The following is an 11,415-nucleotide window of genomic DNA, read 5'->3' as shown; positions in this document are numbered from 1 at the left end:
ATATATATATATTTAATGTCAAGGTGATTACTATAAATTTCCATTAGCAAATACCATCACAAGGAAAGATTAGCTGGTTTTCTCTAAAATTCATTGATCACTAATCTTTCATTTATAATTCTGTAATTCTACTTCAGATTGTATTTTAGACTGTAATTTAGACTTGATGGTATTTTTTTATTCCTATCTTTGATATATAGAAGCTTCCATATGAAATCATTGGGCTTGAAAGGACATTAAAGTTCATCTAGTGCATCTTCCTGCTACTAGGCAGGAACATGTGTAGATATATCACTTCTGACAGATACTTGTCTCATGTTTTCTTAAAGGTTGCTAGCAATGCTAAGGTTATAGCACCTCCCACAAAAGCTGTTAAGACATTTCTGTGTCCAATTGAATTTTTTTTTGCTGCAGTTTAAACCTGTTCTTTCTCATTTTGTGCACCACAGTCATGGCAAACACATTATTTCCATGCGGTTTGCAATTGCATTTCTACGTATTTCAAGATTTGCTTCATCCTTTCGCACAGATTGTATTTTTTGTACTATGCTGTTGTTCCTGCCTTGCATTCTCACTTTCACTTGCTTCATATCTTGCGTGGTAGCTTCATTAGCACATGTGTCTGTTATAATTCTTCCATTTTTGTCTCAAATGCTTAGCATATTCACAGTGAATAACTTCGTGATATTGAATCATCAAAACTTGCTTTTGTATTTTAGCTGAATTATTTTATTTATACTGGTGAAGAAACAAGATTTCTAAAGTCAGTACATCAAGAATTTTTCCTAAGTCACTGGAATTTAAATACTTTATTCCACTATTTTTTTAAATGATGATTTCTGTTTTCAGCTCTCTCGTATAAAAATGCTCTCCAGCTGGCAAATAGGTAGGTATTCCTTGCACTTGCCTGTGGTTTTGGAATATTAGAGGGGCTGATTTTATGCAGATACTGTTCCTTCCAGGAAACAGCTTTGGGCATCAGGGCTATATATCTTGTCCCTCAGGAAGATTTAGCTTTGGATTAGCTAGACTGCCAGTGCTAACCACTGGCAGAGAGTTTGCTAATCTGCCCTTAGAAGGTACCTGCTGTCATGCAGTAGTACTCTCCTTCCATGCCCAACTTCCAATGGTGAAATCTCTGCCTTCCCTACAACACTGACCTAGATCATCTCACCTCACATAATCCCAGAGCAGAATCATGGAATAACTGGGGTCAGAAGGGACCTCTGGAGGTCTCTAGTCCAGCCTCTAGTTTAAAGCAAAGCTTATGAAGGTCTTTCTCTAGTTGGGTTTTGAGTAACTATGAGCATCTGTTTTTCTCTACATGAAATATGTAGAGCCAGCTCTTTCCCAGGCTGAGCAAGCCCAGCTTTCTCACCCTCTCCTTTTCAGTGATGTGCTCATATTCACGGCCCTGCGCTTGACTGGCTCCAGATTGTCAGCAAGTATCCAGTACTGGGGTGTCCATGACAGGATGAAATCCTCAAGATGTAGTCCCTCAAATGGGAACAACAAGAAAGAAGTAAAAGAAAGAAAGAAAATCACTTAGAAGAAAGAATCTCTCATACAAGAAAGAGAGAAAATCATTTCCCTTGGCTGGCTGGCTACACTCTTAACAGTGCTGGAGGGAGCAGGAGGTTAATGTAGCTGAGATAGTTTCTGTATGGATTTAAAAGTTTAATTCTTTCCTTCCCTTTTTCTTCAGGCTGTTTATATGAGTTTTCTTCAGAACAAGAAATATTTTGCTTAGTCCCTGTTCATGTATCTTTTATTTAGAGTTCAGCATCAATCTGAATGTATCCCTCAAACAGTCCTTTTCACTCCTTTGTGCTGTCAGTGCCACAGGCTTCCTATGTCTTTAAACAGGTCATGGTAGCTAATGAACACATTTGTAGGCTTGCATCATCTAAACCCCTTTAAAGAAATACCTTTCTGCAGATTTCATTTGCTTCCAGAATAAGTTCCAATATTATTAACTGAATATTCAGACTATTAGCAGCATTCCTGCCATCAGTGTATTAATACCTCCCTGCCTGAGTAGAAGGCTGAGGCTCAATTGCACTGTAGTCAGCAAACTCGTCTATATTTTGAGAGCTCAACTGGCAGTTACAGAGGGGCAGTTTCCATTTCATCTGAGTACATCCTGTGCTAGTGAAATACCTCAATCATGAACAGATGTTACAGGAAATACAGTTGTAGCACAGAGGGTTTTTTAAATTTATTCTTAGACTTATGACTAAAGGGCAGTGTTGAAGTTCATGGTCTAAAAGTGAATATTTCTTCACAGTCATTTTATTTTTAGGTCCTTTAACTTGAAACAATATTTTTATTGGCTTGAAACGGTGGTCAAAATATATACAGCTGTAATTTGCAGTAAACAATTAAATGCCTTTGTTGAAGCTAGATTTGCTTATGTGACATTCTAGTGTTTGCAAACCTGGTGAAAGAACAATATTTGACATCAAAAAGTGCAATTCTTTCAAAGTTTGTTTGCTTAGTTTTTCTGAGTTTTCCTTTTGTGGGAGGAAGCTAAATTATACACAGCTTTGCAGTCCTGCAGGCACGATGTGCCATCATTTTTTTCTCATTTGTTTAAGCTGTTTTGTTATGTGTATTTCAGATAGACCTCTACTATTTAATAAATACACCCCTAAAAAGTACTTTAAAATAAAGCAAACAATCTGTCCTGTGCTTTGCAGATTAAAAGATACACAGTCTTAAATAAAAATGTCTTGGGCTTTAATTTTGATCTCCTTATTGCATGGAATAGGATCTGCTCCTCAAACAGTCCTGCTGTGTCTTTTTGAGGAGTACAGTCCTTTTCCATGTGAATAAGACTAACCAGCTTTTCACCCAACATTTAATTGTGTTTCATTTCTACTACAGAAGATCTGCTCTTATAGTTGCTTAAGAAAGTATCTCAGTATATTTACCAGGGACTGAATGAAAATTATGGGGTCACTCTCTAGTGGCTATTGTTTAAGTCAAATGCACCATGGGCTGTTTTTGTGTAATGCTTAAATAATTGTATGTCACAGTGTTGAACTACTTGATTCATAATTCTCACCAATTGGAGACTTCAAAGGCTTCTGGCCTTGAAGAAACTGAGCTTCTAGCTGAAAGAGCATAGATAAAGACCACAGGTAATTGTAGAATTCATTACTTTGTTATTTTAACTTCTTACTTTCTATGTATGCAAAACTTTTAGCTCTGGTCCAAACACAATGTTGCATTTATTAAATGAATAACTTGTTTCAACTTTCATATAATGACAAACCTTTATTTGTATCAATATTCAAAATATGGAGAGATTCAGAACAATCTTCCCTGGACATAAAATAATTCTTCATGCATTAAAATAAGCAGGAGAGAGTGAGGAAGGAAAAATAAAATTTGGTATTAAATATAATGAGGTAAGGAGCCTGGAAATCATACAGTCTTCCTGTATCAGTGTTTCTTTCATCATTTTGCACTTCCAGGGCAGGACAGTGGAATGGTGTATGGTTGGTATATGATCAGTCTTTAGCAACAGAGAAGCATCCTTCCTGGAATGAATGCTAAGTGCAGATTTGGAGGGGTACTCCTGTGGTGGAGCTTGTAAACGATCCAGTTCCACTTTTAAGGAAATATCAGAAGTGGATGGTGTCTCTGAGTTTTTATTTTCCATTTCAGAACATTATGAATGACAGGAAACAGCAATGCTTGCCTTTTGTCTTGAAATATTTCATGTCTCTATGGAAGATGTGTTCAAAAGACTTACTTTATGTTGACATGAGCAGCCATATAGGCGTAACAGTAGCAAATTGCATTTTTCTCTTAGCTGGCTTGGAAAACAATCCAAGCTTGAAGTTAACTTCTGAACAGTTGTAATGTCAAGAACAAGAAGTTGAAACTGGCACATAGGAGCCCATTTGTGAAAGATCTGCTTTCTGGTGGCTTGACCTCATCTGTGGCATACTGGTGGTCTGAGCTTGAAATCAAAGATGGAATAGTCCTGGTGAAGGTCTGTTCCCTGCATGTTTGCTTATTCTGTACAAGTTTCTGTCATCAACTCCTCAGCCTGGGAAATGGCACCCAGGAAAGTAGGGTGTTACTTTTTAAATATTAGCTACAAGTTTGATCGGGGGGTTTATACTTGTCCATAGAACTTGCCACAGATGAAATTCGCCTGATGCTGTGATGTCTTTTGGATACAAGATAATATGCTATTTCATACTTTATGTTTAAAACAGCACTTTTCCTTTGTTTTGTACTGAAATTTAGGATAGAAAAAGAACCAGAAGTGGGCTCTGAATTGTTTCATCACCTTTTTTCTCATGTAAAACTCCTAGTTGCTTTGTGACGATTTGCTTAAGCATGGACTTTGATGTTTTGGCTTCTATATGAACTAATTAAATAATCCTATTTTCAGGAAGTTTGACCAGTAGGCACACATGCGTATACTGGAATGTAATGATATTAAACTAATCATTACTGGTCCAGACAGTCCTGTGAGTTTGGATGGGACAATATGATGTGAAAACAATGTGGGTTTGAATCACAAGGACCACAGTCCATTTCAGGCTTTTTTTTTTTACCATCACCTCACCATTTCTTTTTCAGTCTTTGTCTCATTTCCTAATATATATTTGCAAGGATAAATAGCTAGATCAAGTTATTTTGGTGGTGCTGTTTCTTCCCAGTGGCATTAAGCCGTGACATTCAATCCCCAGCAGCACAGCCAAGCAGCATTTGAGCATCTCCATGTGCATTAGTTATGTCAGACATCAAAGCAGGAAGCTCACAGTGAGGTCCGACCTCACCCATATTATTAAATTTAAAGATGATGTCAATACTGTTGTGAGTTATACATCAAATATAAACTGATTACAGAACATTTCTGAATGTTAAACTACCTCAGATTGCCTCAATCGGTGCAATTAGATGATGAATGTAATTTACATGTTGAGCAGTGGAAAAATTCTTACTTGTACTAGCAAGGATATATTAAACAATGTCTCCAGCCAATTTCCTTCCCTTAACATCCTTTGCTTCTTAAGTTATTGTTTAATACACTTCCTAATCCTAAATTAGTGCAGGTAGTGCTGGTTTAGTACAGTTTGGCACTGATGTAGCGATTGCACGTGTTTTCTTCTGACAGATGTACATGATAAGAAGCTTTTAATTTCTGGACTGAACAATTACAGACTCGTTTTGCTGTTGAACTGAATATGCAAATAAGTATGAGGAAAACAGGCAATGCTCCCAGAAGAGCCTCTGGTTTTCAAGCCTAGTCCAATTAGTAAAGAAGGAAGCTTTCTTACACAGCTTTTACCATGGTCTGTTTTACTGATCAGATAGAGATTATAAATATAGATGGGACTGAACACTCTTCAGATTGAAAAGTAACTAGGTATAGAGTCAATCCATTAGATCAATAACTGATTAGTGTAATACAGGCTTATAAATACCATCACATTAAGTCATCACATGTAACATGCTGAAAACATACAGAGGTCTGCAGTGCTTTGAAGGTGCTCTAGAAAATCCAAGGTAAACACAGAAAACCTTATTTTTTGTAATTTTTAAAAAAAGAGTTTATCTTACCTATGTAATGTTTTTCCTTTTTGTACCTATTTGTGGTAAGCAGCTGGAATATGCCTTCTGGAAACTGGCTGAAAGATGCGGCAGCAATGGCTGCAGAACTGCCATCAACATGTATTTTACGTGAATACAGAAACTCTCCACTGAAAGCACAGCAAAAATGGACAAAGGAGACAAGAATCTCAAACAATCTCAGCCTGGACCTTTATAGTCCAGTTCCTGTGTTTAAAAGCAGAAATGTCCTATTACTTTGTTGGAAACATGAGGTTTAACACAAGGCCACTGAGGAATGAAAGCCTGATGCTCTCCTTCTAAGGGCTATTTTTATATGGGGTAATTAAAAATTTCAGTGGGGTTCCACCTGAAATATGCCAGGAGAATATGACATAGGAGGACATGGCTTACAAGGGCAGACCATATAGATTACTGTTTGCTAAATGATGGTGTCACCTAAGCTTGAGAACTCCAGGAAATCCAGTGTGTCAGTGACTCTCCTCCTTTCTGATCAGCTCTGGTGTGACACTGTGTGTGCACCTTGGCTTATATAAAGTTGTAGATCTTCAGGATTGAAGGCCTCTGGAAGAACCGTGTTTGGTAAGCTGCTTGTCAAGTGACTACTAATTTATCAGAGCATACTTTTTTAATTTTATTTGGCTGAAATTAAGAGCACTGAAAATTATTGCTGCAAACAGGACTATAAAAGCCAAAGAAAAGCCAAGGGAAAATACACAAGACTGGGTTTCTGAAAGAGAAAAGGGCAGAGGGCTGAGCCAAGCAACTGCCACCATAATCTGTCTCTATTGAGTGGCTCCAGTTTTGACCAGCAAAAAATGAGAGCAGCCAGAGGTACCTGGAGATCCTGTGGCAAAATACAAGTTTTCAGGTGTTGCCATCTGTGTGTCTTTTCTGAGGGGGCAGGGAGAAGCTTCCCCAGCTGACCCTGCGCCTCCTCTTGATACTCAGTAATAGCACCCATGCAAACCCTTTAGTCTGAGGAGGCAAAGCTCCAATGAGCAAGGTAAGTCTTCAGCAGGGCTTGTGCTGAAAAAGTTTTTTTAGTGTTTGGTGTCTTTCAAAAGGAGCACTAGGAGAGCATCTTACTGCTGACTGAGACTGCTAGAAGTAAATCTGAAGTGAGCTAGTGATGATACAAAGGCCTATAACCTAAATGGATATAATATAAATATGGGCTGGAAGGGTGCAGATGCTAACTGTAACGCAGATGGTGACATTTATTGACTGTGACATTTATTGACACTATTATCATTAGAAGTCTTTTAGCACCTTGGCACTTCAGTACCTACATGGGAAACAGGCAGACCAAACAAATCATACCGTAGGACTAAAAATAAAAGTTCCACCAACTCACGTGGTGTGATGCAAAAATAGTCCAGAGAGCACTTGAAAGCCTGGTCAAGCTGATAGGTTACACTGAGCCAAGGCTGGGGCTCTGAGCGGGTGCCAAAGGGAACAAGTTGCTGAAACCCTCCCCTGAGCATGCCCTGAGGATTAGTGAGTGCAACCCCCACACCCAAAAAATAGCAAGGGTGACCCAACAGATGGTGACACTTGCTGTGTGCCATGGAGAGACAGAGATTTCACTTGTGAATGGGGACTGTTTCAGTTTTATAGTCTTATCAAATGTCCCCAGTGTATTGACTGCTTGTATAACTGTAAGAATCCGCTTGTGAACCTCACCAACTAACCAATCCCATCAAAGTCATTCACCTTCCTTTTTATCTGAGCAAAGTGTGGAAATGTTATCTTGAATATGCTGATGGGAGAGTTGTATATTTTGTTGCTCCAGCTCAATGCGTTGACCAAGAGCCTCCAGCATCTCTGTGTTCTCCTCCGCTCTCTCATCCTGTGCACTGCCCTTCCATCCTCCATACTTAGAATCATCTTGAAAACTGTTTTCTACCACCAAGGACTTTGGAATAAAGAGGAGGAAAGGCTATTCACACCAGCAGAAGGATGCTACTTCACTCTGTTAATGGCTGCACGTTTATTAAAGAGGCATAGGTCTGTAGCAAACTGATAGGATTGGAAAAGATGACTAGGAAAGGACTCTACGGAATATGTCCAAGGGTCACTATGTGTAGCTTCCAACCCAATGGGCCTGTATCCCAGAGAAGAGGATTTTCTTCCATTAACCTAGTTTACTGAGTGAGTTTTCCATGCGGCAATGGATGAGTGTCATTAGCATTCACTCAGAGCGAGAGAATGGCTTTGACTGTCGTTCTGCTTATTTGACTTCTCACACTAAACTTTATCCATCATGATGAATGCTTGGCCCACTTTCATTCTTGAAGGCATAACACAAAGCCTGCTGAGGAGCAGAGCCTGGGCGAAGTCCAGTCACTCTACTTCAGTCAAGTCATAAAATCACTTTAACCCACTCATTACACTGCCCTCTAAAAACAACTGGGTTATTTGCCACACTATTTCTTATCAGCACTGAAGATTTTTTATGGCTAGAAGAATCAAATACCTTTTTTTGATTTTCAGCATAAATTTATTCTGGACTTGTTTATATCCATTTGTTCTTGTGCTGGCATTGTCCTTAAGCTTAAATAGCTTCTTGCCTGTCTATCTGTGATATTTACTCACTGACGTATTTACAGACAGCTCTCCTGCACACTTTCTCAGGCTTTGTTTCACCAGGGCAAATATGATAAGCTCCAGTAAGATCACTGTCAGTCTTCTAATGACTCTGTTTCAGTGTAATTTAATTTTTCTGGAACATGAGTGTTCAAGTCTCTGTGCTGTACTCCAAATGAGTTTTTACTAATGATTCTTTAACACCCTTTCTTACCTTTACCCAAAATTTTTCATCAGATACAGCCTATAATCTAATTTGCCCTTTTTAGGGATGGTCATGTCTGTTGCTTGTAACCAGAGCTCTTTGCAGAAGTTTTAAAAAGAGCTCACTGTTTAGGAGATGCGACAGATTCATCAGCTTCTTTCCAGGGAGCCGTGACAACTTGGACCAGCTGGGGATCTGCATCTGAGCTTTCAGCTTGCAGGACACAGCTTTCCCTGCGGCTGGCCCAGAACGGTGGAGCTCACTGCCAACTCCCCTCCCCCAGACCTTCCCCAGGGGAGCTGCTGATTTGCTTCTGCCTGGCCGGCAGTGTTAAAACAGCACTTATTCCATCTCATGCTAACAAAATAACAGGGCAAAAATTGGCAAATACTCTTCATTCAGTATGTACATGTTAAATCTGAACTTCTCGGTTCCTTTTTTTGTTGGTGTTTAAATTCAAAGTGTTTTCAATCATAATAGCCTTTTTGATTTCAAGGAAATTTTTCTTTCCTTAATCTCTTTCTTCATCCTCATTAAATGTGAATAAAACTTTCAAAATGGCAATTAAAATAGATTTCTTTCCATGGAGGGAGCCTATGTGTGACCGCGCTGCTGCCTATTGTCCTTCTTCGTTTCTTCCTTTCTCATAGCTGTTCTTCATGTTCTGTCAGCTGTGATTTAGACTAAGCCCTTCGTGGCAAGGACTTTTCGTTTCATATTCATCTTTGCCTAAAGCAGAGACATTTATTATTGGTTTCTGAAAGTATAAAGAATGTTACGGATCAATGCCATTATCCTGAACTGCACTTAGAAGACAAAAGCAGCATAGCTGTTGAATTGATGCTCTTGGGAGCATGGAAGCAGAGCTACATTTTGGTCAATCTCAGACTTGCCAGAGCACTCTGTGGCTATTTCCATCTAAAGATCACAGCCAGGGTAAAAGCTACAAAAGCACCGATGACCATGATAAAGCTTGTAACACATAGAATTGTCTTAGTTGTCCTGTCAAATGATGGCAACAAAAAGTTTGACTGTAAAGACAGCAACAGCTAAGAATCTGGCATCAGCCTGGACACTGAGCATGATCAGAGCATGGTGTCAATAGGCTTCATTGGTTTAAAACAAAGATGTGGTGACAGAATTTCTGCTTCTGAATAGATCCTAAAGGCATTTGCCCAGGAAGTAGTAGATAGAGCAAGTGGGCTAGAGACTTGAGAGATTTGAAATCCATGTCCAGGGGAAATAAATTAGGGAGTTGAGCTCCGGGACATCTCTCTCCCAGCTAAAAGCATTGTTCATGCTTAGCATCCCTGTTTTCCCTCAGACCCTGCAGCCCCCATGAAAGAGGTTTCTGAGCACCTTTGCCTTTGCTTTCTTCTTTTTGGGACTGGCTTGGACATTTCTGCATGGAGAATGCTGCAAACCCTGTTTGAGAGGTCCAGGTCACCCATCACGCTGCCTCACAGCATCATGCTGCTGTCACTCTTTGTCAAGCATCTGCTCTCAGGGTCCCACATCTGTAATTCTGCATTGGCACTTTAGCTGCACTCTGCATGGTGTTCATTTATTTATGCATGACTGACAGGCTTCTCGGGACTAGAAATTCTGCACCTGCCTATGAAAGTACTTTGCAACTTGAAGGATAATGAAATAATTGGTTCTGAGTTGGTTTTTCTCCGTTGTCACCCACGTCAGTACCCTGCAACTCATAGATCTGCCTTCCCGAGTTCACCACCACCATCTTTGGCATGTAGATTTTAACTGACACCTTCCGATGACAAGATGACAGACAGTCAATCATCAGCAAAGAGAACGGGTGATACTGAACTTGTGATAGCTGGTTTCAGTAACTGCAAAACACTATCTCCACTACAAGCCTCCGAATACTTTTGAAAAGCAGGTTTAACCAGACATGGAAACATATCTCTGAGTTTAGTACAGAAGCATTGCTTTGTTGGGGTGAAGTTTTTACTTCAAAGGGCTATCAACCTCCCTAGGATGAAACTACAGAGGTAATTCTGTGTAGCCCAGGAATCCCAGCACAGCGACTGATCCAGTGTAACCCCTACATAGCTAATTACAGACTGTCAAAGCAATTTCTGTTCAAGCTGGACCGATATTTAATTAGTCTCCTCCCCATTGAAATCCTGACCTTGGTTTGGCACAGGGAAAACAGAGTTGCATATCTGCCCAAAGCGTCCCATTGCTGCTCCGGGGGCAGGCAGAGGAGGTATAAACAGCTGGAGATGAAAAATGGCAAATGAGAGTCCAAAATGAAGCAGCAGCTCTCTCCACCTGCTATTTTCTACCTCTCCTGCTCTCCCTCCTCTAAAACTTGTTGCCCAGGCTAAAAGACTAAACAAACCCTGCAGAAGTACAATTGCCTTTTGGAGACTTTCAGTTAATCTATAGTGCAGATCAGAGAAAGTAGCTCTACCAGTAACTTTCTGGTCAAATTGAAAACTGGCAAATTATTCCTACTGCTTTGTCTTTCAACCACTGTGGCAGGAATTTTTCTTCTACCCCTCATGCCTACCTGGTTTCCTTAGTAACTTCTCACAGGAATATGACAAAAGCTGGGAAAAGACCCAATAAATTGTCAACTGCTTAATCATCATTTACAGAAAATGATGTGCTGTTAAATCTCCTCCAAAGGTGGCTGATGTATTTCATTGACTATTTCTTTCTCTCTTGCTAAAGAAGGGGCCCAGATATCGTTAAACTGAAAGAAAACTCCAAAATAAAAAAAAAAAAAAATCTTTTTGCTTGTGTAAAGAGATTTAAGACCTGGAAATTACCTGAACCTACATACGTGCTCTACATCTGTCCTTTATTTACATAGAGGCTCAGTTCTAAGGTGACTTCTTCAGTTTTGTATGTATTTAAAATGTTTTGCAGAGAAAGGTGCTTAAAATCGTTCCTTTTGAAGCCTTCAGAAAGAGCTTAGATTGTCTCAACACTTTCAAAATGGGTGATTTAGTTAAAGTATCACTGGTTTATGATTTAGAAGAAAAGTGAAACCAAAG

The 11,415-nt window shown here is 39.5% G+C and overlaps 1 long non-coding RNA gene across 1 annotated transcript; it reads left to right on the top strand.

The window, feature by feature from the left end:
• Positions 1 to 3,285: 3,285 nt before the first annotated feature.
• LOC133225458 (uncharacterized) lies at positions 3,286 to 7,591 on the top strand. The gene is made up of 2 exons (XR_009729166.1): positions 3,286 to 6,601; positions 7,391 to 7,591. It is a non-coding gene; the product is annotated as an uncharacterized LOC133225458 (long non-coding RNA).
• The last annotated feature ends 3,824 nt before the right edge of the window (positions 7,592 to 11,415 follow it).

This window comes from Neopsephotus bourkii, unplaced genomic scaffold (assembly GCF_033783945.1).
Source record: "Neopsephotus bourkii isolate Nb327-2 ecotype Australia unplaced genomic scaffold, CSIRO-AGI_Nbou_v1 NB_1760, whole genome shotgun sequence".
In the NCBI taxonomy this organism is placed as follows: domain Eukaryota; kingdom Metazoa; phylum Chordata; class Aves; order Psittaciformes; family Psittacidae; genus Neopsephotus; species Neopsephotus bourkii.
The sequence above is the reverse complement of the archived record's forward strand: the minus strand, read 5'-3'. Positions and strand labels throughout refer to the sequence as shown.